A 26,967-nucleotide genomic window follows, 5' to 3' on the forward strand; every position below is an offset into this window, starting at 1 on the left:
GAAAACAAAGTACAGAAGTGAAGTGTGCATGGAAGAAAATTATGATAATAATAGAAATCTCTTTGCAACCTCATTTTGTCTCAATATCTGCAAGCAGGAAAGCTGTATGGGAGAAAGGATGTTAACTCGCTGAAGAAGAGACACAGTTGCACTAATTCAGAGGATGGTTGTAGATGTTATCTGTTGGCAGCTCTGCTTCTTTCTATTTACATGAATAAAGGTTTGTATAGAAAGCAGGTTTTTTCTTTACCAGCTTTATTTTTGTTTATAAATATGAATGTTTTATGGTCCATGTGACACAGATGGGATTTAAAAAAATAAATATATTATGTGATGCCTTTTTGCACATTGCTTAATCCTGTTTAAAATAGCATTAAGATCCTATTGCTTGAGTTTGTTCAGATCAAGATTCACACTGACATGTTTTGGGTGAACATTTAGTCCTTGGCCCTTCTTGCGTTTGTTCTTTCCTGGATCTCCACCTCTGCTTACCCCAGAGCAGGGCTCAGCAGCTCTGGGTGCCTGAAGAGTCCCGCTTGACCTCCAAGCAAATGAGGGCATTTGCAAGGTCCCTCATCTCCTTTGCAGGACAATAGCTGCCATAACTTATGAATCAGGCAGAAATGCAAGCTGGGTGAGAAGCAGGAGCCTGGATAAAGTAATGTATCCCCACATACACAAGGTAAGGATGGTCAGATCATGTTCTGGGCCCACTTCATGTTAGCCGAAATGATGCCGTGGGAGCAGGTCCCTAAGCTCGGTATGAATCTCATTTTGGTGGTACGTGCTAAATATGTATCTGAAGTACTGCCAAAGAATAGTACCTGAACATCATGTCAGTAGCAAATGCTTTTGGGTTTTGTGTTAGATCGGTGCTGAAAGCTTTTATCACCCTAGGCAGAAGTGGAAGCGTTAGCATTGTGTCCTGTTGCAACAGAACATGGGAGCAGGCAAAGCACCTAACAGAAACAAAGGCTTGGGAATAGACCGTTATCTCCCACCGAAGACACACACCTACCAAGATGCTGGTCAGGATGTCCGACGGGCTTCTATCACTTAAGGATTTGATAGTGTATCCCTTTGAGAACTGGCTGGATATCTAATAATGGTCTAGTTCTTAACATGGTTATCTCGTTCTTAACAAGAGGAAATGGCCTCAAGTTGTGCCAGGGGAGGTTTAGATTGGATTAGGAACAATTTCTTCACCGAAAAGGTAGTCAGGCACTGGAACAGGCTGCCCAGGGAAGTGGTGGAGTCCCCATCCCTGGAGGTATTTAAAAGACATGTAGATGTGGTGCTTAGGGACATGGTTTAGTGATGGACTTGGCAGTGCTAGGCTTACGGTTGGACTTGGTGATCTTAAAGGTCTTTTTCAACCTAAGTGATTCTATGATTCAGTGATTCTATATGTGCTTAAGGAACAGCTATTTTCTTGTTAAACAGCAGTTTAGTGGTAGGGAAAGGGCAAACTAACACTTTAATTTTTGAAGCAAAGGTTTGTATTCATGAAGGGAGCAGCCGAGAGATGAGAAAATGTAATAAATAGAGCTTTTCATCCAGAGATATCAATGTCATTCACATTTCAGGGATGAGGAAACAGAGACTTGAGAAGCTGATGTGGCTCAGACAAGTCCTCCCGCAAGCCAGCAGCTTACCTGAGACCAGAACTCTCATCTTGAATCCCTGCCCAGTGAAATTCTGCAGCTGAACTAAAATTACACCAAGTGCTGCATCCGAGTTCAACATCATTATCTTAACTGTGTCATGTTTTCTGCAACACAGGGAAGATACTCATCTTAGGTCTTGGGACCAAATTCTCAGCAGTGGATGTGGGATGGGATGCTTAATGTGATAGAGACTCTTAAATATTGACTTAAAAATGTACATCTAAAAACCTCACATATGGCAAAGGTCCCTATTATGCTAGGTGCTGTACAAACATGACTCCAAGAGATTGTCCTGACCCCGGGAAGTGTGTTTTCTAATTTCTTTCCTGTTGTGTTGCCAGCATTTACAGAAAAACGCAGAACACTGAGCTCAATGGCAGAGCTGGGCAAAATTTGGCACTTCTGAATTGAGCTAAGCTGGTTTAATTGGAAATTAAAATCCCACTCATCTGGCCTGTAATTGCTATTAAAGGATCCTTTGAAGATACAAGGCTGAATTAAATCAACCTTGCTATATGGACATCCAGGGAACTGCACCAAATTAGAGCAGTTAAAGATCTGACTTATGTTTGTTTGCACTCAAAGCCTGGAGAAGGGAAACCGAGATGAACAAAAATGATGATGGTAGAAAAACAAAGGAAAACAGACAAAATGAATGACTGAGATCTCATAGAGCATTGCTCAAAATGGGTCCTCAGGGAATGCAAACTTGCAATTGTTGCTTCTGAAAGGCGGATCCCCTTCCGGTTGCACGGATGTATTGCTGAGCACCCTTCTCTCTGCCTCTTGCTTGTTTATAATCTATCTTCTGTTTCATATCAGACTTGCTTGTTTCTTAGTCCATCCTTCAGCTATTGGTGGCAGGAGATAAAATACCCTTTTGTTTTGCATAGCAGGGATATATGTGATATGAAGCCAGATGGCTGCCAAGATGAGCAATTGAGAGTGTCTGCACATTATTAATTGCAGCTGCTGTTTTTGCAGTCAGAGGTGATGGGAGGGTTCCTAGCAGCAGCCAGGAGCAGATGGACGAAGAGGGATCCCTCTTGGTGGTGTGTGATTAAAATCCACTGGGATGGGGTGTGCTCAGCCCCACTCTGGGCTTAGGCCTTCTGTCGGACAGTGGGATCATAGGAATGGATTTATTCTAGCCTGCCCGTAAAAGTGATGGCCAGAAGCCCGCTTTGATGCGCCAGTGTGATCCCATTGTATTTGGTTGAAGCTGAACTGATTTTCGTTGTTTCTTGCTCTTCCTGCTTTGTTTTCCTCTTGCTGCTGCATTACATTACTAAAAATACTTAAAAACATATCATTTACTGAGCTGTTTCCTCTGCTTGTTCTTGTTCCAGGCACAAACATCCATCTCTCTCTAAACACCTATCTCATCTGCCCAAATTAAGTCACTACTTCAAAGAAGAACTTCATCTTTAGGGAACCTGTTATTCTGTAATCCTGGCTTGTCTCCTCCTGCGCTAACGAGAGATCCGGCACTCAAGGTAGGGGTCTAGTTTGGGAATAGCTGATGGGAAGGGTTGAAAATCCCACCATTCTCTAAATTGGAGGTTGGAACGTCTTGGCTTTTTGCTGAGAATTAGAAGGGCTCTTTTGGGTCAAGCTAAATCCTGTCTAACTCTGCATCCTCTTTCTGTCAGTGGCCAGGAGGAGATGCTGAAGGAAGACATGTAATTAGAATACTTTCCCTGCCCATAACCCCCAGCCTTTGGCAATCAGCAGCTTAAGGACTTCATGAACTGGAGGCATGCTGTGCAGTCAGCAAAACAGAGATGTTTGTTGTCTTTATAAAGCTTAAAGAAGATCTGCTATTCCGTGTTTCTACATGGCTCTACTAGGTTAATGGTTGGACTTGATCATCTTAAAGGTCTTTTTCAACCTAAACGATTCTAGGATTCTGTTTCCTCCTGTCTGAATCACCCATGACACAACACTCCTACGGCCTCATGGCTCAGAAGACAGGCTGAATTTTAGCTGATGTTGTTCTTCTTGATTCGGGATGTTTCAGGGTGGGTCCTGTAGGTGATGAGTTTTGCTGTATGCTGTCTCCTTAAGCTGTAAGTTTGCAAGCTCTCTTCTGGATTTGCATTGATAGCAGCAGTGTCAGAGTTTTGTGTTCTGGCTGTGACCTTTTCACAGCAAATCTGCTCTCCAGGTAAAAGAAAACAAGAAAAATCCCAACCCAAAAAGAGTCCTTGGTGATAGGACCCTTTGAAGAAACAAAGTTGACGTAATCCATTTAGCTCTGTTGATGACGTCATGAGAACTATCCCAGTTCAGAGCAGTAGAAGAGCTGGCTTGTCGTATTTGGAAGACTGTGGTGATGACTCGTGACCACCCAGGTACCTGAATCCCTGGGAATGTGCTTAAGGTTTTTCTCCTGTCCATGTCTGCCATCTGGCATTAAGGAACATCTGGCACGCCAGCTCCGTCTGTGAGGGATTTTGTGCCTCAGGCACTGCACACTTCCCTGCTCAAAGTTTCAAGCATTTTGAAACCTGGAATTTGAAGGTTTTCAAACTTGGGGTTCCTGATTTTGGCCTATTTACACTTTGTGTTTGGCTCCCTGCCCTGAGGATGGGCAGCAATGGTTGCCAGCCATGTGGTGAGTCAAGAAAGAAAGACCTCAAGCATTTCCCTTCCTGAGATGTATGACTTTGGGATGGTGATGTTACTGTGTTGAGGACGTACTGTTGCCTGGACTATGTTTTTTGGGATGATATCAGGGCTTTTATATTAGGACATGGCCGATAGGTCCCTGTGTTTCTTCTCCAGAAGAAGCCTTCACGGGAGGGAGAATGAGCTGACAGGCAGTTTGGGATGGGATAAGGTACTTCTCCAAATGCAAGGTATATAAGTTGTACACTGTCCTTTCCGCTAGGATGGTGATAGGCTCAGTTACACTCAACACGATGGCTGTGCATAGAGCTATCTCTGTTCTGTGTGTCTCTGAGGTCGAGTCCAATTTGGTTCTATTTCCTTAAAAAGTGTATTCCCCATACAAAAACACTTTTTTTTTTTTTTCACATTTAGGTACAGCCACGTATGCAATTACGTATTTTTTCTGTGCATGTGTTCGCACATACAATTGCTCTAATTCTGAGTATGGCTATTTCTTATCTGTTGTGATCTGACTACAGCAAAAATTAAAATAAAGATTAGATTAGTTGCCACGGAAACAGCTACCCCTGCCTCATATGACGCACAGATTCTGTGAAGTGAAGGAGCACATATCAATTTACACTCTTAATTTTTGGGACACGCAGGGTTCAGCTCTTCCCAGGAGGTCCTCTGATGACAGCAAGTGATATCTCCCTGTTTCCACTCAGCAGGCTTATCCTCTTCGACTTTTTGTAATTCATAAGAGCTTCAGAGCTGCTGCCACCATCTCTTGGTAGAAACAATCTCATCTTCATTTCAGTTCCTTTCTTAAAACAAACACAAAAAAGAGTGGGAGGAGGATGAAAAAAATCTGGTCCGGGGGACAGAGAGGCTATGAGAGGTGTATTTGTCCCCTTGGGAAAGGAAACAGGCAGGGCCTCACAGGACATCAGTGCAGAGGCTGTGTGTGGATGGGAGTTATATGGCTAATAAGTAATTGCTAATGAGGAGGAGAGTTGTCACATAACATCAGCCGTCATGAATTAGCAAAGAAGCGCGCAAAAGAGGGTAACTGTCAGATTCACTAGGCTCTCTGGGTTCATTTGTTCTCATGACTGTACACCAAGGTTTTAAATGTTTCTGCTTTGTATTGGAGAAAAATAAACAGCCTTGAGTACATGTAGTCAGAGTAATGATGTCTTGTGGTGTGAGGTCTCACTTGTTACATCTCTCAGCTATCGGATCTTTTAAGGTGTAGGATGAGACGAATTATTGGGGCCGCAGGAGAAGAGCACATGAAGAGATAATACACTTGACTGCACTTAATGATTGCTGCTGTGTGTCTGTGTACTTTACAGGGTTAACAGGTCTTTTTGATTCTTTTCCATCGGGCGCATGTCCATGTTGGCTTTCAATCTGCATCCTTGGTCCCTTCTCAGCATTTATTCCAGAGCCACCACCAGTCCCAAAGTTGCATCTTGCAGTGCAAAGGGCACAGTTGTGAGTCTGCTGGTAACAAAAGGGAAGGCCTGGGGGATCCCTCTCCCTCCCCTCTTCCCACATCATTTCTTGTCCATTGTTCCCTGCCACTTTTTGTCTCCTTCTCCCAAACAAATGCATTTAAAGCCCCCACCTCCAGAAAAACCTGCTTACCTCAGGTGCACTAGGTATCCAGTTCAGCCACAGACTGAAAAAAACCACAGACCGTAGCAAAGTATTTTAAAAAGGAAGAGTGGAAAATAAGATTAATACCACTCTTTCCCTCTGTGTCTAACTTGCTCGTAAAAATCACTCTCTCCCCTCCAGCCATGATAGACATCTCTCCCTGCTGTCTAGCAATCTGTGAACCTGCCTGACAGCACACCTTAGTCTTCCCAGCTGGAAGCTGAGCTCAGGGTTTCTTGCCTTCTACTCCAGGGATGCAGACTATGGCACCTACTTGTCTGCTTCAGGGAGCTGGAACCAGCTTGGGGTTTCTCAGCAGCACGGCCAGGAGTGGATTCACTGGATCTAACCTAGACTGTTTCTAAAGATGGGATGGGGAACCACAGGCTCTTGTGAAACACCAAATCATCCATCATCCTGAGTTTCCCATGGAAAACCCATGAGGAAGAACTTGGTGGTGGTGGCTTAATATGCTGAAAGAGGACAAAATGTCCCAGCTTGCACTGGCGAGGCAGCAGCATAGTTTGAGGCATCTGTGTTGTCACAGCTGTAAGAATAGAAATATATTATGAGTGCTAATTATATTAATTAAAGTTGTGCTGCTGTTTGAGTTAATATTTCCAGAGAGGAATATAGATTTTTCCCATTGTTTTATTTCTGGACAGAAGCTGGAGGCCTGACAGGGGCCAAGTCTGCACAATGCAAGAACATACGTGCTGTGATTCCTGCAATGTAATAAAATACCTACTGTATTTTTAAAATGCAGTCACTGAAAGCAATATTCCTCTTCTTCAGACTGATTCCCTAGAGACTTTGATGCATGAAACACACATTTGCTTTCTGTAGCATCCCTGACTTGAGCCATGCACACAGATGCCTATCCTGGGAATGGCTCTGTATCTCAGTTTACCTCCAGTTTCAAGCAAGGAAGTGGGATAATTGATTTTCCTCTGCCTCCTTGCTTTATGTGGGACATCCAGTCTCCAGGACCTTAGCCTGTGTCTTCACATAGCCTAACACTACGGGACTGTTGCTTTTTCACCCTGATTGTAACAAAGATGTGCTCCTCTGTATGGCCCAGGAAGAGTCTTGGACTGTGGAGAACCTCTGTGGCTTCAGAGATGAGCTGGACTGTTTATTGAGCTCGCTGTTTCTCCTCCTTGCAGCCCTGCTGCTCGGCTCAAGACCCAAGTGCAATTCCTGGGCAGCATTGCCATAGGTTTCCTGGCGCTTTGCTTTCTGGTACCTTCATAAAGCTCTCACTGCTGTTTTGTTCTTTTTTCCTCCTTTTCAGTCACCAGGGCTTCACCACTAATAGCTAAAATAAGGCACCAGCTCTGAAGGGGCAAGGTCCTTTATTCCACAGTGCTCTTGCCGTGGCTAGGAGAGGGCAGCTGCTGGCAGCGTAAGTGGGAGGAATAGGCTGTCTCTTAACACAAGTGCTCTATTTATGGGCTGTTAAGGACTCCCACAATAATGCAGAGCTCTGGATGTCTCCTTCTTATGGGGGCTGCAGAAAGCATTGTCTCTTCTGCTTATGGCTTATTACCAAAGCAAGCTGTCATGGGACAGAGACTGTAGGAAATGTGGGGGTACCTGTGCCGGCTTGTGTCTTGCATTTGATGTAATTGCCTTGGCTATCACAGCACTGAGCATTTGCAGAGCAGCTTCAGTCTTCCCTGGCCTAGACCTTCTCATTTCTATCTAGATTCACTTGACAGTAGCCAACTGTTGCCCTTCCTTCAGCAAGAGCATTTCTCCTTTTCCGCTTAGCAGCCTACTTTCTTAAAAACTTGTATACACACAACCTGTCTCCCAAATTGGCTGGGAGGCTTATAAGCTGTTACAGAACCACATCCTCTTCTGCTCTGAGCATCATGATGCTTAATGCAAAAGGTGGAACAAGTGGAGGGGCCAGTTCTAGTAAAACCTGAAATAAAATCTCCCTTTAGTAAAATGTAATTTGTAAAATTAGCAAAAGCTGATGCAAGATGTGTGTGCTGTGTGCAGGTCAGCAACGCTCGTGTTTGCCTGCTGTCTTCACCGCCTGACCTTGGTATTGGTGTTGCGTCTTTGTCTCAGTAGATTAAGAAAACCTGTCCAGCTGCATCCCAGCTTGTGCCTTAAGAGAGAAGAGTGGAAATCATAGATTTTTGGGACTGGAAAAGGCTTCGAGAAGACTTTGCTGCTGCCCCAAGGTGAGCTTGGTACGTTAATAGGATCAGTATGTGTATTTTTATACATTATTAGATGTAATAACTGTTATGTATCTTTACAAGCTGCAAATTCAGATACATCCATGCTCAGGTAGTGTATGGTTTACTACAGAGAGAGAAAATGATGACAAAGACCTTATCAGCATGATATGGGTGAGAAAGAATGGTTGGAAAAAGAGCAGTTTTAGTCCTCAGCCCTCCTAAAGGCTTGTGGTGTGATCTAACACAAACCACTTCATCTCAGCATGTAAAAAGGGCCAGAAGGATTTCCTTCGTGCCATATCTGAGTTGCCTGTCAGCATCTTCTGTGTGGACTCGATCCTGTCCCGCAGAGCAGATGCAGTTGCACTGACCACAGTGGTCATGCCCACCCCAGTGGGCTTGCAAGTCCTGAATGTGGGATGCAGATGCTGGCCTTGCTCATCAGAAGCAAGGGAGCCGGTAGCTAGATATTTTTGTTATCCTACATGTTCTCCTACACTGCTGCAGCCCCTTGCTTCACCTCTTACAGCAGCACTGTTTTAGCAGCGTCTAAAAGGCTGTCTTAGTGCAGCCACACTCCCTATCTCTCTGACTATTCTTCCCTATTTTGAATGACATTCAGCTTTCTCTTTGTTTTGCTGCTGTTTGGTAGCCCAAAGATTTGAGTCTTTTTGTCTTTCAGCCTGATAGTTTTCCAAGCAAATGTAATCTAATGCTTACAGCGGGCTTTCTCAGGCACAATGTGTTGTGCTTCCCAGAACAAGCTGTCTCTGTTGGCTCTAAACTGCAATAACAACTATCTTTAATCATCTTTCTTGTTCAGCCTGTAATAGGCAGCTTAACCACAGAGGATGAACTTGAGAGTTTTCCTAGCCCGCGTCTGGTATGATCCCAGGCTGGTTTCTATTTCCTACCCCTTTGTAATAATTAGTTGGTGGTGAAACCTGAGTGGAAGTTGTCTGGCCCCAGAGAGCTGATGTTTGCTTCCTCTGACGGATGAAAACAGGAGGAGAATGGGTGAAAAACACTGGGTCATTCTGCTCTTATAAGACTTAGAGAGAGAAACAGAAACTCATCTTCATCCTGAAATAACTGCTTGCAAAGTCAAGAGCTTTCCGGGTGGGATGTGTCAGCTGCAATCCTGGGAAGAGTTCCTGCCTCCTGAATCAGTGACCGAACGGTCCAGCACAGCAGGTGATGAATATCCATTTCCACCTTCTTCTGCTTTCTAGTGCCAGATCTTCACCAAAACCAGTTACAAAGTCTTCCTCACCCTAATGGTACATTTCTGTAGGCAGCCTTGCTCTGCTTTTGCAGCCTCAGAGGCCCAGGATGGTGGTGACTACACATGAAGTGGAGGAAGGAGACCTGTGCTGGGTTAAAGGAGGCTGTAGGTGGGGAAGAAAGGGGGAAGTCATGCTAGGACAAAAGGATGATGAGCCTCTGATAGCACTTGGGTCTGGCAGGATGGGGTGGGATGCTGTTCTGGGGTAAATGGTCTCGTTTAATGTCAGAACTGTCTGCCCCCCCCCCAGTACCTACAATCAAAGGGATTGCTCTGGCTGGAGCTGATGGAAACTGCTGGCCACAAAATTGTCTTGCTTCATTGAATATCAGGGAGTAGGTGTAGACAAACAGCGTTTCTCACACATCTACAGGGTACCAGGCTCTGGGGATTGCACCTGGCAGTACCTGGGCTACGAGGGATGTTACGGGAGCCTGGTCTGGGTAAAGGGCTTACAGACCGACCATGTGTTGCCTTTACTCCTTTGTTTTCTGTGGATTCACCTGTAGGTGAGCTGAACAGTGTGTTGTTTGACAGAAATTGCTTCTGACGTACTAGAATCAGTGTTTGTCCTCGGCTGGACCTAGAAGACCTGCGTAAGTGCTTCATGCAGCGGGACCAGGGACATTAACCCAGTGCGGGGTTGGAGCCTGCAGTGCCGAAGCCACAGGGCTCCACTCCAAAAAGCATTAAAAATAGCTAGAGAGAATGTTCTGAGAAGGGTCTAAAATACAGCTTGCCTGGCAGTGGTGCTGCCTGCCCAAGGGGATTTTACAGAAAGCAGAAGACTACAAGGGAAAGTGGGAGATTGGGGTCATTTTGCAAACTGGCCCGAAGTCAATCTGTGTCCTTCACACCCTAATGAATCACCCTCAGGTACCGAGTGTCTAACCCATAACGTTTGCTAGGTGTCCATGGGTGCTCGGCAGGGCAAATAAGGCTTTAGCAGGTGTCAGAAGCCGAGACCTTATTGTGGATTCCTTTTCCAAATGAACTGAAGGCTGTTCTGGTCTAAGTCATGCCACTTTCCTCCCATCACAAAACATCTAAGCAGCCAAATAGCTTTTGTTATTTATGTTTGCGGATTGTAGCTGTCCTTGAGTGTCTAAAACAGGCCGAAAAATCCAATTTATCTTCAGGATAGAAGACTTTGGTTTAGAGTCATGTTTTTGTGTGAGCTCAATGCTCTCAGGCCTGGTAGCTGCTCGGGGATGTCAGTGGGTTTTGCATTGACTCTGGTTTCTTTTAGTAGCTGCAGGAGGCTTTGGGGATCAGTGGCTCTGGCCCGGCACACTGCCATGGGCCCCAGGCTCTGTGGGATCTCTGTAGCCATCTCAAGGCTCCAAGGTCTCTGCTGCAAAGCTGGGAGCTCAGCCCTGCTTAATCCATATGTCAGCAGGCTGTGGGACCTGGTGCTAGTCCTTGGTCCATCTAGGAGGAAAGCAGGCATCCAATCTTTGCAAGAAAATCAGCCTAGATTCATGGAACCTGAGATGTTTTGGGTGAAATTTTGTATGGTTTTCTTGGTGAAACAAGGGTTTGAAAGACTTCTGAACAGCTCTGCCTAGTTCTGCTACTCATCTCCACTCAAGGAACTGTGGTATCTCTTGCTGCACTTCAAACACAGAGCAGAAAGACAGCTCCCTGCTCCAAAAAATTGGGACTTTCTGATGTGGGTTAGTCCTTCTGGGTTCCTAAGTGGGTCTCCTGTGTGATCTATGTCCCTCCATTAATCCTGTGGTGTTTCATTTCTGGTCTGTGTAATGTCCTGATTGCACTGTGATTTTTAATGCTTCAGTTGCAAGCAGCTCCAAGTGTTACAGGACAGAAGCAGGACACAATTTTTTTTAGTATTTTCTCAGTGAAATCAGCAGCTTTCCTGGCTGTATCCCCACTCATGATGTTGATATGTTTCTCTCTGCTCCAGGCTAAAAGCAGCACCTGCATAATAGTCAGCTCTGACATGATACCTGCTGGGCAGCCTGTTTAACAAATTATAGGTTGAGCAAATTAAAAGCAAACAGAAAAGGAATGATAAGCAGAAGAAGTGGTTGCTGGCACTTTCTCTGAGAGATCAAGGTATTTAATTCTTGGCTGACTCTGTAAGAGGCTGCTATTTTTCTCCATCCTTTATATTGACTTCCTTCCCTTCCCTCCACCTTGCTGCAGAGTGATCTCAGCTGGATGCCTGGTGGGGCTGGATGCAGCGGTGGTGTGGGCAGGCATCTGTGTGGCCACTGCCCTCTGCACAGTGAGAGGGAGGCTTGGAGCACCACCTCTCCCACGCCCCATCCCCAGCACAGTAAATCTGACCCTGGCTGTTCATTGCTACAAACCCACAGTTGTAGTGCTGTAGAAGCAGCGCTCCCATATGCCTGGGCAGATGCACGTGTCTATTGCTTGGTCCAGCTGGCTAGGATCTGAACAGGGCTTAGTTATTTTTTGGCCAGGTTTCCTTCAAAAGTGAGGCTTACGTGGTGCTGTTCATGTGTGTGTCTCTGTGCATCTCCCCAGTCTGGTCTTTTTTCTCTATCTGTTCATCTCTGCTCTGTGCTGAGATGTGTCCTGCTCTTGCCCTTCCTCTGTCCTGCCTCCTGCTCTCGCAAGGGCTGGGAGTATAGTTGGGAGGGCTAAAATCAAATGTCCATTTGGCTTCTGCTCTGGCAGATGAAAAGGCCAGATTAAAACCTGAATCAATGGCCTTGGAGTCTCTGCAGCAATGTGTGGGGTAATTTCCTCTGCCTTGGAGCGACCAGCAGCCAGTTCAGATCCTCTGAACTGACCTTACTGGCATAATGCTAAGTCCCACAGAGATTCCTGCTACCCCAAAAGATGCTTCTCTCCCCCCAGTTTTCTCCTCCTGCCTGTTTTGGAGAGCAGGGAGAGCTTCCAGCCCACCCCAGAGTCTGTCTTCTGGAACTGAGCCTCAGTACTTAGAGCATAAAACTTCGCAGCAAACCCATAAATTCCTGTGTAATGTTTCCTATGAATCCTCCTGGATTATACTGCAGGTTTTATTAATGCTTTCTAACAAACATGCCAATTGTGATATAACTAGCCAGTCAAGCGCTATCTGGGGAAATTTTATTGCATTAAATTTTTTTATTTTTATGTCTCCTGCAGTCAAGTCTTCCGCTACTGCCTCCCCACACAGACACTTCTGCCACTCAAGCATATTAGAGTCAACTTTATGTTGTCTATAAAACCGGGTCATTGTCAACTCGGTCCCTCTGCCACTATTTCTATTTCTCTGGTCATTCAGATGGCTGGAGACTTGGAATAAGGTGCAGAGCAGGAGAGTTTATGGCTGAACAGGTGAGCCAGGGAGACTGAGATGCTCAAAATATAATTAACCATGTTTTGCGGACGGGGTGAGCAAGGTGCAGAGAGACTGTGTCATACCAAAGGTGCCAAGTGGGAGTCAGGGCAGAGGTAGGAATGAACGGGCACATCTCCTCATTTCCTAAGTCACAACAACCTTTTCTCAGTGCCTGTCTGGTGCAGGAATCCCTGTTCCTGTGTCGTGGGTGGTGTGGTAATCACCAGGAGCTCAGCAAAATCTCCTGGTCAGGAAAAAACAACCAAAACCCTGTTGCACGATAAACACAGGGAGCACTTGAGTTTGCAAACTGCCTGTTGTCCTCTGGGCTGCTCCAGGAGCCTCTCAGATGTTTGCCTGTGGGCCTTGGGGGCACTGGTCCTTGGCTGCCTGTTGAGAGTTGACTAAGGCTGTACAGGAGCAGCTACAGAGGAACCACAGGGTAAGTTAGATGAGAAAAGCATCTCTCTGTATACTGCGCTTGTGCATCCCAAAACCTGCTGGATGATCCCTGGAGGGAGCAAACGAGTAAACTGGACCCAAAAGGCCAGAAAACGGCACTCTGGCTGAGCCGAGGGGTGAACTGTTTCCTTAGTGGTGAGGATGTTGCTGTGCTACGGGGGATAAATAGTTACAACAGAAATAATACTCATAGATTTCCAGGCATTGATCCAGTGTGGCTTGCAGGTCTTAGGTCTGGGAAATATGCTTGAATGTTTAAAAGGTATAAATTACTTTAAATTAATCATTGATTTAATCCGTCTCTCCAGAAGCTGGGATCACCATGTTATTGAATCAGGAATAACCTGCAGTTGCGCACAAAGTAACGCACATTCTTAGTACTTTGGCTTCTTGTTCTTTCTGTGAAGCATATACCATTTCCCACTGAGATGAGTAGGTGTTGTGCGGGCCCCAGCAGCGAGCAGAAAATCTCGCAGGGAAGTACAAGTGCACTTGCAATCCGCCCAGCATCAAATTGCGCCCATTCAAACACGCAGAGGAGCCAGCAGAAGATTTCTCCCGGGTGAGATAGGGATGGGGGGAGAGTTTGCCTCCAGTCTTTACAAAATGGGGTTAAATGTGACAAACACCCAGCTGAGCCTGTGAACTTCCTGTGCCCAGGAATGCTGTGAGCAGAGGGATGATGCTGGCACTGCTGCCGGTTTCAGTGGCAGTCCTGTGGTGCAGCGATGCAGTCCCTCTTTGAGGGCAATTCAGTGCCGTGGCATAGGTAAGGGATCAGCTTCTTCATGGGTGAGCTGATGGCAAAAGCCTGGAGGTAGAGAAGATGCGGTGCCCTCGATAAAGCGGAGCTTGTAAGGAGGACGGAGATCCTGGAGAAAATGCTGGAGACCGGCCGATGAGCTGCTTCCCTGCCAAAGCGGTGTTAGCTTCTCTTGTAGGCAGCCTGACAGCTGGGGTAGCAGAGGGGGAAGGCTGGGGGCACTTACAAGAAGTACGCCCAATAACTTCATTGGAGCAAAGATGATGGCTAGAAAACTTGCTGAGGGAGCAGCAAGGAGCAATAAGGGACATGCTTAATTATTTAGAGACCATCACATATGGCAAGTCGTTGAGCTACTGCACTTAATGAGTTAGCGGTTGTGAGTGGGCTCCTTTCAGTGGTCAGTGTGAATGGTCCAGGCCCATCTTGAGTGCGAAGGAAAACACATTAGCTGAAAGCTCTCCCCTAGGTACTTAATGAGGTGTGCCTCGTTAGCTGAATCTCTAGAGCTGGCTCTGTGTGTGCTCCCAGACTGCTTCAATCGCACAGTAAAATTACTGTGTGGTGCTGCTAACACAGCTCCGTTCATAATTGCAAGGGGATGGGAGTGTGCGTAGTCAGCAGCTGCAGCCGAGCTGACGGCTGGTGAGAGGTTACGCCATGGACTTATCACTCATGAACATCTTTCCCAGATCCTGAGAAGAGCTGAGAAAACCAAATCCGCAGGGGAATCCAGTGATGGTCATTAAGAAGTGGGTTTCTTCGGTGGTGTTAAACTCTGCGCTGTCTGGGCAGGGACTGCATGGCCAGGGAATGCAATTAGCAGCAGGTCAGAATTGCAAATGAATGCTGAGCAGAAGCCCTGATCCTGATCCCTTTCTCTGAGGAAGTGGGGAAAGTTCGGTCCTTGTCTGACCAGAAAGAGGGAATGCCTCCATACCCCCTGGTAACTGCCTGCCCCTTTTTTAGAGACATTAATGATCAATTAAAGAGCATATGTGAGAGGTGAGGGGGAACCTTGTGTTCAGAGGAGACTATTTTACTCCTTTTAAACAGTCACAGAAACACTCATCCAAGGTCTTTCCAGTTGTTGGCTTTATTTATTTTTCTTTCTCTTCCTTAATCATGTTTGTAGCATCTCAGGCTTTTCAGAAAACAGCTGATGAGTTCATCCTATATCCAAACACATTGCAGTATTTTTGGGGCAGTCTCTTGCTTGCTGGGCATGAGAAAATGGTTGCAAATCAGCCCTGCCTTCATTAGGTCCTGCAGATCTTTCCCCAGCAGTTTGCTGTAGCACTAACCGTTTCCCCCAGTCAAATCAGCACTGGCCAGGCTTTCTCTCCCAGCTTCTGTTTCTTACTTTCAGCCTGAGCTGCTGCTTTGTTTATTGCAGAGTTTGATCTTCGGGATGTTGGATACACAGACTATTTTTTTCCTATTTCCTTAAAATAGTGGTGAATAATTCTAGGCACTGCTTCTGTTGCCTAAGGAATAGGGAAACCCTGACTCCTCACTCAGGCAGGTTAAGTGTCTGTACTCTCTTTTCACAAATAATTTAGTGAGAAAAACTCTAAAGCCCTTATCTTCTGCAGACCTTAGAGATACTGAGTGCTCAGCTGATTGCTGCCAGTCCCCTGAGCAGCAGGATGGCATGCTCACAGCATCTTTGCAGTTGTGCTGTGTCTCTGGGTGATGCACAAACCCTGGAAAGCCTCTTCCCCATTGCCTCCCAGACTGGGGGAGGCAGGTCTTGACAATGGTCTTGGGACGGGCCTCACCTTGACATAGTCTCTGTGCCTCAGTTTCCCACTCTGCCAAATGCGTGTATTGCCATTCCCCTGTCCTCTTTGAAACAGAAATCCCTTACATCCATGTGTAAGGATATAAGGGACACCTTTGGTGCCTGATCTCTGTGAAAGGGGTGAAACGTAAGTGAGTCTTACAAAAAGTGTATCAAAAGGTGATGAAGGAAGGGGTGTCTGGCTTTGACCACATCTGTGGTACTGGAAAAGTGCTCCTGCAAACCAACATCTGCTTCTAATGACCTTTTATGATTTCTCAGCTCTACAAGTCTTGCTAAAGAGGATGTGAGATTTAATCAGAATTTCACATTATTCTGGTAGTGATGATAGCCGAGAGCCCCATGCTTAATTCTTACCTGGTCTGAATCAGTCTGCTGGGTAGAGGAGTCAGCAGGGTCTCCCCAATGGTCGAGGCAGCTTTTCCCTGTACCTGCACTGTCTGCATGTGGGATGGGGGAAGGGCAATAGTTCAATTTCAGTGACTTCTAAAATTAAACAGTGCTAAAACCTGTCTACAGAAAGGTGCCTCTCTGTAGCTCCTGTCCTGCCCCATCAGTTTGTCCACCCAGCTGTAGTAGAGGAGTGATACTTTCTCTTACCTGCTGGCAGAGCACAGGCTGGTGGTGCTCTTCTAGGTCCTACTGCTCTGAACTTGCCTACACCAACACCTGCTGGCATGTCTCTGAAACAGTGTGTGCTGCAGAAGAGAGGTACATTTCCTAATTTACTGGTTTATGGATCACATCAGTGCTCTTGGCAGGAGTTGAAACTTGTTTGACTTGGGGTTCTTCTCTCTCTTCAACTACTGTAAATAAAACTCTGCAAAGGTTATATGACCACACCAGTGCTTTCTGCTGAGGATCTTATTCCAAAGCCTGCTGAATTAATCGTGTATAAGCTGCCATAGTTTTCATGGTACATCACTGTCATGGGATTTTTTTTCCTCCCCTGGATCCTGCTATTGAAGGCAAAAAGATGTCTATCCCATGCAGCTAATCTCAAACTTGTGAGAAGCGGTTGCTGCACATGGACCAGTTGGTACTTACGGGTCTGGTGTCGGGTATGTGCATATCTATGTCTGATACAGACAAATGCAGCGCCTCTGGTCTATGGTGTCTGAGAGCTGAATTCATCCTGACAGCAGGTACTTCGAGCAAGAGTAGAACCTGTTCACTCTGTTTGGTGATGACACTGGGAGGGTGGTGTAGGAACTGAGAGGCAGAAAGATTAAGTGTATTAGGAGAGAGGCTTTGCAGCAAAGCTAATGAGTTGGAGTCAAGTGTTCTAACCAGATGCTTCCCTAGGCTCTATGTAAAATAAAACTTGTGCAGGCAGAATGATGCTAGGCAATGTTTGACGTGATGACCTTATAATCACTTCATTTAAGGATGTGATTAATGATCTGTGCTTTGCCATGTTATAACTTGATATCCCATATGGAGGCCGCAGACATCTGCTCTCTACCAGAGGGTAAATATTCACAAGGCAGCATCCTACAGACCTTGTTCACAGCTCACTGAAGTCACTGCAACAACTTTCATGAAATTATATGGGATCTGGCTAAACCACAGAAGGATCCAAATAGTTTGTTTTATTATGCACCCTGCAGTTGAGGAGATAAGATACCCATTGAAAAGGTTTCCAACCTTCACATAAGGACAAATAAGGACTCCCAATTCTGATCTTTAATTTTCACTTAAGTCTTGCTTATTTTGCTGCTCTGAAGAGTTGAGGACTCATCTTGTGAAGTGTTCTACTCTTGTACTGCAGATTGAGCCATGAGGGGCCCAAGAGTTTTTGGAAGCCACAAAAACTTTTACAAGATCTCATCTGTGTCCAAGGTGTTAGACATTTTGAAGGGACATGAACGGCACCACCCTGACCTTGCTTTTCAGCACTAGCTGTATTTCCAGGTCTTAATCGTCACTGTAGACTGTGTACTGCCATGTAAAGCCTCAGCCCTTGGGTGAAGAATGTTGGGTGAGAAACAAGAGCATCAGCGCCCTAAGCAGTGATGATCTGATCAAAGACATGTCTCCTCTTCGGACAGAAACACCATCTGTTGATAATGTTGACTCTGACATCCCTCAAAGCTAGTTTTTCCAGGAATCCAAACTGGCTAGAGTAATGTGATTTATGCTGATGGTAATTAGTTTGTCTTGTGGTCTGGCATGCTACAAGTTGACCATCAGGTGGATATAACAGGCACAAATTAAGTCTCTTCTTGCTGGCTCACAAAGCAACATTAGATCTGTTTCAAAGGGGTTTTGGTCTCCATGTCCAAGGACAGGTTGAATGAGGACATAATTGAAAACAATGAAATTATCAAGATGTGGAAAGCTATAATCCGTCATTCTACTCATAGTAACTAGCTTAGCCTGCCTTCACTGGGAAATAGATTTTGATGGTCTAAGTCACCATGTGGGTGCTTTTCCCCATAAGGATGAGCAAAATGAACATATTTGCACCTGAGGCACCTGAAAGCATGCTTGCAGCCAGCCTCTGATATTGCCCAATGGCTCGACAGGGCAACAGTACCTTGCTCAGAAGGGGATACTTGAGTGGCTGGATGGACAGAAAGACACTTTGGGCAGGCCAATGGACCACTTGGTGGATTTGGTTCCCAAGGCTGAACGGATGTGGTAGATTACCTGGTGTCAGAAGGTGGCACAGATGGCTGTCCTCTTTCTTGTGCTTTGGGCTCAGACATCAGAATTGGGTTCAGAGAGGACATGACATTTCGTTACTGTTTCCTTTCAGATTCCATCATTTCTGGTTTTCTTCATGATCAAAAACCTAGTTTACCACTGCTGGTTTATGACGCCGCCTAAACCCCATCCTCGGAAACATCCTTAAATTCACCTAAGATATACTCCCAACAGGAGAGCATAAATGCTCTTGGAAGGGCAGTTCCTTGTTCATGTGATGTTTGATGTATGGGCCCTAACTCTGTTCCCATGCACATCTTTGGTTCTTGCGGTATTACCTCTGCTTTATCTGGTGAAGGTACTGACCATAGTAAGTACGTACTTACCTTAAGGCTTGTGAGTAGTCCCACTGAAGTCAATAGGCCAATACCTCGAAAAAGCATGTATTGAAGTGCTCTGCTGGATCAGGACCTCACTATCATGACTCCTACCTCATCAAGGCTGTTAATTACCTTGACAGCTCAAATGCAGATTGGATGTCTTTGAGTATTCTCCCTGGAGAAGAAGGGGAAGATATGAAAAAATATTATAATATGTAATATGTAACATACAGTGTATAAAGTATAATATATAGTGCACACTGTGATTTCAGTTTATGAGGAGCCAATAGCCATTTAACTAAAATCTCTACTGGCACTTGTTTTAAAGAAGATGTAACACTGAGGTCTCTGATGAATTGCATTTGAAATCATGAGGTAGAGTTGCTGATGGGAACACTATGTGTTTTTGTCTCTTCCAGATCAACTATCCTTTGGTCTGATCTGGCAAGAAGAGAGGACCATGATGTGACAGAGGAGAATGAACTGGGTGTTTCCCTCCTGGGTGAATAAAGCCACATAACTTCAGGCCTGCTCTTCCAGTGAAGCTGCTTGCTAATTAGTTTGCCAGTGGGAACCTTTGAGAATTAAACACAGGAGACATAATCCTCCCTGCACGGTAATTAAAAATATTTGCCCCTTGCTGATAACTGACCCGCTGATTTCCTCCTGTTTGAGAAAGCTTCATAAAAAATTACCGTACTGCTTGCGTGACAGGACAGCCACTTGCACAGATGTTTCCTGTCTGCTAACTTTCTTCAGCTCAGTATTTTCAGAGGGTGTCATGGGAAGGAGAAACTTGTTTGAACATCTGGAAGCCTTTTTTTTTGTTTGTGTGAAGGGGGAAAAATGATCTCTAGATTATTTAAAAAAAAAACAAACAACAACCAAACAAACCTCAAAGGTGCTATGGAAGTAGATCATCTGATCAGAGGGTAGAGGCAAAGCTTTAATGATGCTGGAAGTCAGGCTGATAGTACCTGCTGACTGCCTAGCTGAGATCCCCGTTCTGTCTGGAGGCCAAATCCCAAGCAGTGTGACATGAAGACAAATCTTTATACCTTTCTCAGTCTATCTCCCAGCAGAGTCCTGTTCTGATTTCAGCATCCTCAAGACTGTGTGTGGGAGTCTTGGCATGAGAGGATCATGCAGGAGAAGTTGGGTCCATGTCAGGTCAGAGCTCTTTGAATGGAGGGCCTCAGTGGGCTCAGCTGGTCTGAGTGCTCTACAGGCATATGGTGAGAAGCTGCCAGCACCCTGAGAGATGCAACCTGATGAGCAAATACAGGTATTTTGCCTCCAGTCTTCAGCTAAAATGGTTAATTGGGGGTTAATTGACCCCTGCTCTGAAGGGGTTCGGTGTACGGCATGAGTAGGCATGGGGATGGGAGCATCTGCTAACGAATCTGGGAACAGCTGGCTCAGACACTTTAGGTCATGAAGACAGTGCTGTGCATGATGAGAAAGCTCCCGGGAAGAGCAGAGTAAAAGTAGGAACTATCCCTGCTGAGGTGCAGTGAATAGTTGGATATTGCAGTTGTCCTGAGGGAGACTAGGCATGAAGTGTGGCTGCCAAGTCTCTCTGATTAGAAAAGCCAGTTTTGGTCTCCATTCAGAAACATTCTCTCATACATGAAAACAGTCATATGGGACCAGGTAAAAAAATCTACTTTACCTATTATTCTGCCTCAAAGGTTGTCAATAACAGAGGCTTAAATTATGAGGACTGTGACAAACCTAGAGCAAGCTTTCTCCCTCAGGCCATTCCCAGTGGATCAGAAACGTAAGGACATTGTGAGCCAGAAGCTGCAGCTGGTCTGTTGTGTTTGACAGGTCCAGTTGCGTCTGTGGTCTGGGTCTGAGCACGTTAATACTGTTGTTCTCCACGGCAGAGTCCTGTGATTTTAATTACACGCTGTACAAGGAGGTGTCTCGTCGTGGGTTTAAATCTCCTGCACAGTAATTTCACAGCTGCCTCTAGGAATGACAAATACTAATTTTTTTTACCTCCTTCTTTCTGTACTTGATGTTATAGACAGGTAAACAATGCTGCAGAAATTGGCCTTGCCCTCTTCTGAATTGCCAGAGACAGCACAGAGCACAGAGCCATGAGATGGAAGCAGATCCTGCCATAGTGCAAACACTCATACAGACGTGGTGGCATTTAGAATTGGTTTGGAGCAACAGCAGATTCAGCCTGACGTTTCCTTCCCTTAAGAGGCAATTAAAATGTAAATGCACAGAGAGGTGCCAGTTCTGGAGACCTCGTGGAAATCTGCAGGGGGACGTTTCTGCAGTGACCTTTGTCTAACGATCTTGCTGCATCATAAACTTCCAGGCGTTCTCTGTCTCCCACACGCTCCTTGTGTGATGGGTATGGTTCAGTGGGCAGCATAATGGGCTGCTGCTTTTTGGTCCTGTTCTGCTGAGGAATTGGGCTGTTGGCATGCTGCTGTTCTTGTAAGCATGGATGCTGCTCATGCACTTTCACTCCAGTGTTAGTCCCAACCAAAATCCTTTGAAACCTCTATGAAAGCATGGATCATCCTTACCCTTCCCACCTTTTTTCAGTTATTCTTGCAGAGAGAAACCGCACAAAACCAGTGTGATATCTAAGGGCTTCACATGTGGTAGTCACCATCCTGACTTGCTTCAGACTAGGAGGTGGTGACACTGAAGCCCAGCCTTTGTGGGTGCAAGAGTGCTTGAGCTATACTTCTTAGTAATGTAAACCAGAGTCAGGAACTGACAATGGGAAAAGGCAGGCAGGCAATTTTGAGTCTCATTCAGAAATTTCTAACTTACGCTAATTTCTGAATTCAGCAGAAGCTGGGAACAAACAGCTTCTCCCAGAGGAATATAATTTCTAGTCAGCTGAGGGTTGGGATCTTGCCTCTAAAGAAGGCAGGGCTTCCCAGTTCCTGGCAAGTTTGAAATTAGGAGCCATCAGTCTGGCAAACCCCCCTTGGCAAATCATGAATGCTCATGAGCTATCAAAGCTCTGCAAGGCAATGAGTCTGCTCTGATTTATACCAGTGGGAAATCTAGCCTTTAATTTTCGTTCTTGAATTCACAGTTGTTTTAATCACGTGAATGCAGTCTGCCAGTTTGTCAGGGCCACATATGCGAAAGTCAGAATTATTGCTTCAGTGGAGCCCTAAATATGTAATATTTCAGTAAAGCCTTTTTATTGGGTTTATGGACCATTAAGCAGAAAGTGTGATGGAGCGTCATGCAACAGCCAACCTGAAGCGGCTGCAGCCTTCTTCATCACTGCCTTGTGCAATTAGGGAACAGCTCACAGGTCATTCGGTATTAATTGGCCCCCTTTGGAGACTGAGCGCTTTATGAATGCTATTATACAACGTGGTAGCAGGGGACTCGAATCAATGACCCTGGCAGTGTCTTTCCCTCTGACAGCCACTGTTCCTAAATAAACATGACTTATAGGGCTGTTTTCGTTGAGCCGTATGGAGCCACACCAAGAATGAGTTCAGCCACTCCGGTTTCTACCCAGCAACAGTCAGCAAACACTAAACACCAGTTCTGCCACATGTGGAACTGTCTCTCTCAGACGTGCCACGTGGAGATTTTCTCCAGAAAATCTTCCATCATGCACTCTCCCATCACTTTTTTGGTAGGGATGAGTACACTGAGCCACTTAGAATGTCATGTTACAGGGCCAGGGAATCCCTAGAGGAGACGTTGCATGTCTGGAAAGGTCTGAAATGAGATTTCCCAGTTATTTCTTTCTAGAAGCCCAGGCAGTCAACATATCTGGTCAGCACTGCTTTTCTGATACCCTCCTGCCCTCTTGCTCAAGTCATGCAGCATGCTGCTAACATTACCCAAGCTAAGGAGAAAACAGAGTTGTTTTCCTCAGCATGGGCTGAACCCCTTTCTGCAAAGCTTGTTTTTGCCTGAATTTCTAGGATAACCTGTAAAGTGAAACACAATATGATGCAGTAGAGGATGCTGCTGTATTAAGAATACTCACGGTGGAGTAGTGCCTGGAGAATAGAGAGAAGTAAGTTAAGTGTTCCTTCTTCTTCAGTGATTTCTCTCTTTGACCTTTGTTTTTCGCTGTTTCTATGTTACTTTTCTCCTCTCTCTCTCGAGATCATGAAAGCAATCATTTAAAAAAGAGGGGAGCATGATTCATGTTCAATCATCTCCAGCCCAATTCATATAGGATTCTCCTGCAACAAGCCAGAGAAGAGCCTCTGTTCAGTTGTCGCTGGCAGCATCCAGGCTGGTTACAGCAGTGTGGGCATGGAGAGCAGCTGAGGGCATGCAAGTGCCAGCACCGCTTAAGCTGTGGAAGGATTGCCTATACTCCATCCAGTGCATAACTTGCAGTTTGCCTTGTTTTCTGTGGTCACCAACTCTGCAAACAGACAGTGCTTGGCTTCTTAATATAGGAGCTAAGATCTTGGCTATGCTTGCAACAGGGTCTAGTGCCAGGCGTGTTTTTAGAGTAAGTACCTTTAAGCGTACCTGAGATCCGATTGCCATGTTAAAACATTAGTTTTGCATCTGAGGACGTTTTTTTTAGATTTGCCAGCTCCCACACCCTGAACGTTTCCACCTCTGGGAGGTCCTGCCTCAGCACCCCTCTCTGCCGACCGCCAGGCGAGGAGTCGCTCCTGCATCCCTCCAGGATCCAAAGGCACCGGGACACCGGTTGTTGGGGTTTTTTGTTTTTTTTTTTTTTTTCCTTTCTATTAGTAACGTGCTTTTCAAACCACTTGCGTTTAAGAGATCATTGCCTCTCTGCAGCAAGCGGAGAGCCTGCATCTTATTCCTTGGCATTTGGCGGTGGTTTTCCCCTCCTCTCCCCGGGCGGCGGCGGCCGCTTTGTTCTCCGCCCCGGGGGGTGCCGGAGCGGGGCTGGGGCTGGGGCTGGGGCTGCCCCTCGGTGGCGACGAGTTTTTCCTCTCCCCGGGGGAAAAAGGGGCTGTTCTGCTCCGGGCACCTCTGTCAGCTGAAGGGGGCGGGAGCTGCAGCCTTGAAGTAGAAAAGGAAGAAGAAAAAGAAGGAGCGGGGAGAGGGTGAGAGCCTGCCGGACAGCGGGGGAGGCGGCGGGGCTCAGCCTTGCTGGGGACCGCGGGTTGGAGGAGGAGGAGGAGGCAGGAGAGGATGCGGCGGGGCAGCGATGCTGCGTCTGAACCCCCTTCTGCCTAAGGAGAAGGACATCATCCTCCGAGGGGAAGGAGGAAAGTGGGGAGAAGGCGGCCAAGCTCACACAGAGCCTGCTGAGCTTTCCCGGGGACTGCCCGGGGCTCGCCTGGCACCCGAGCAAAGTTTCCCGAGCTCGGTGAAGAGAGGGAAGGAGGGATGTGAGATCCCTCTCCTCCTAGCACACAGCTAGCCCAGGCCCTGCTGGGACTAGCCATGGCTTTGTCATCACCGACTGAAGGGTGAGGGGGAGACCCGGAGCACCCGCTCTCTCCATCGCCCTCCCCGGCTCCACGCTCCAGCCCAGGTAAGTGTCCCCCCCTTCCAGACACCGAGGCTCTCTCTGGCCCTACCGGAGAGTTTCCCAGCACTTTGCCCAGGGGAAAAAGTCTTCTGTTTCTCCTGATAGCTAAAGGGTGCGTGTGTGTGTGTTTGCGAGTCTGTCTGTGTGCCGGGGGGTGGTTATAGCTGTCTGACTGCAATTTCTGTTTGCTGATCACTGTCATTATTTCGCTGTGCCATCACACCTCTAGAAAGGAGACTCACCTGGGGTCTGTCAAATATTTTGGCTGTGCTGCTCTGTTGAGATGGTGTGGAAAGATGGTAGCTCTATCCCCCTCACTACAACTAAGAGGGAAGCATGCTTAGCTATGAATGTTGCTCGTGCTGCTGGTATGGCTTTAAATGATGCTCCTAAAATGCTGGCTGAATATGTCGGTATGCCCTTTGAGCTCTAGGAACTCTCAGAGCTATGAATGAAAGTCTCTCTTTGTCCGCCTGAGAATATAAGGAGGGATGGATATTCCCCTGGAAGGAATCACTAGAGCCTCTGGATTTCTATCACTCTAGCTTGGATATGCAGCTTTTTTGTGTAGCAGCGCTCAGCAGTAATGCATTTCAAGCTGAAATGTTGTTTGGAGAAGAAACCTAGACTCTAACTGATAAGAAAAGAACCTGTTTCACACAGCCCAAAGAGAACTTCTTCCACTCCTGATGGAAAGGAAATTGGTCATTTTGGACGGGATAATTTGGCTGGAAAGTTGGTAATTTTCAAACCCATTAACTTGGCTGAAGCGGAAGGTAAAAGCTGCCAGATATCCTCAGGCAGGTCAGCAGTGGGAGCTGGCCCACATTAGTGAGCTCTTGTGACTGCCAAGGGGATGGAGAGGGACCCTTCTCCCCACAGCATCAGCCTGTGCTCTAGGAGACGGCAGGAGGACAAAGATTCTCCTGTTGTACATGGCAATCAGGATAAAGATGGACTTTGTGTTGTTGCAGAGGCTTATCAGGTAAAGGATGCTGTAAGGCATTCTGTGGCTTTGCTTTGTTTTTGCTTTATCGTCCACTGCTCTGTTGGCTTTCTCATCCCCATTTCATCTGGTTTTCCAACAGGAATCCCCTGTGTATAATCCCTGATGTTTTATATGGAGATCAAGACAAGAGTAAACAGTGATCCACTTTCTAAATGTTCCCAGTCCAAACACACTGTCTTCTATGTACAGTTGGTTACCCTGTGGTGTGTGTGCAGGTCATGTCCTTGCCCTGTGATGGTGCTGTCTTCCAAGGTCTTCTGTCCCCAAGCTGATGGTAGAGGTCCCCACTCCAGGCAGGGTTCCCCTTTTAGAGTCTCCAATGGCTCCATTCCTTTTTGCTGGGACAGGTTTGTTACACCAGGTACGTGCTCCAAGCAAAGAGGATGGGAAAGAAGTTTTGTCTTGGACATAACATGGCCAGAACCCTTATGGTGCAGCTATAGAAAGAGTGTGATAAGCCCTAGAGTTGAGGGGGCTAAACTGTGAGCCCTAAGCTGACACAGTTTAAATGAGATCTCAACCCTGGCTCTATTGTTGACAGCTCCAGCTACCTCTGTCCCATGGTTCTAGGTATATCTCCATATACATAATGTGAATGAGGTAGGTTTGGCTCCCTATGCTTTTCTTCGATGCAATCTGAGCAGGTTTGGTGGCTTGCTCCCTCAGTCACCCCCAGCTTCTTTTATTCCCCACCTAAGGGCATGCAACACAAACCCTTGGATTCATGTTGTTACAGCTTCACTTTTCAGGCAATGTCACAGCCCTTGTATTAGACCTGGCCCTTTGAACTGACAGATGCAGGTTTTACAGTCGCAGGTGTATCTGAGGAGGTCCAGGACCCTGGGTTTTGTCACACCGCCTGCTCTAATCCCTGACCTTTTGTGCAGGCTGATACCGATGCGTTCCCAGACACCCAACCCAATGGGCCTCCTAGGACGATGACTCCTGGCAAGGTACTCATCACCACTTTAGCCACAGCAATTTATTTGCAGACTTCCTTTCTTCCCTCTTCACTTGCCAGGAGGCAGGTAGCTGCCATTGCCTTGTGACTGGCAGGTAGCTTGCCAGTCCCTTGGCACAACGTGGGAGCTGTCTGCCTGTCCTAGGGTGACCCAAGTTGCAGCTGGTGCCTACTCCAGTCAAGCTGCAGGGTGAGAGGTCTCCATCCTTGTGTGCCACATCCCTGTTTCTGTACTGTAGATCTGGTCCCCTCTCCTTCTGGGAAGTGACCGTGAATGTCTGGGAAGCTGATGGTGACTGTACCCACCCTGAGCCCAGCTGAATCGTTCTTTCATGTTATTTGTCCTTCCAGAGTGTATCTGTGGTTCTCTTTTACCTGCTGGGGTGAGTTGTCCTTGGATGGGCTGCCCTGACTTATCATTGCTAATTGTGCCTGAACAAGCCCTCTTGTCCCCCTCCTCTCCTGTTACAGCCTGGGGAGGTCCAGTGAGAATTTTACCCAAGCTTAACCCCTCTACACTCACAGAACTGTGACGATGAACAAAAATTGCCAGGCAGAGAAAATGGGCTACCAAGGACCATGCTGGGTGATATCGCTGCAGCCTTGAAAGCAGCCGGAAAACAGCATGGTCTCTTTGGAGCGACTACAGGTGACTGCTGACAGATGTGATGGGCAACAGGTTGAAGATCCTCTTGAAAATCTCAGTGGGAGCA

General features: G+C 46.4%; 1 protein-coding gene across 2 annotated transcripts in view; it reads left to right on the forward strand.

Annotated features, from left to right (window-relative positions):
* Positions 1–3,030: 3,030 nt before the first annotated feature.
* Positions 3,031–26,967, forward strand: part of TMEM275 (transmembrane protein 275) — a 30,232-nt gene continuing 6,295 nt past the window's right edge. Inside the window, exons 1-3 of one of the 2 annotated variants that reach the window (XM_087732549.1) lie at positions 3,031–3,163; positions 8,031–8,152; positions 19,225–19,421. The gene's annotated coding sequence lies outside the window, so the exon portion shown is untranslated. Of the gene's footprint in view, positions 3,164–8,030; positions 8,153–19,224; positions 19,422–24,060; positions 24,288–26,967 lie in introns of those variants that run through there. The other variant, XM_087732550.1, reaches the window with a different exon arrangement.

The sequence above is a fragment of the Nipponia nippon genome, unplaced genomic scaffold (genome assembly GCF_047370975.1).
Source record: "Nipponia nippon isolate SJK-2023a ecotype South Korea unplaced genomic scaffold, ASM4737097v1 scaffold_5, whole genome shotgun sequence".
Lineage (NCBI taxonomy): Eukaryota > Metazoa > Chordata > Aves > Pelecaniformes > Threskiornithidae > Nipponia > Nipponia nippon.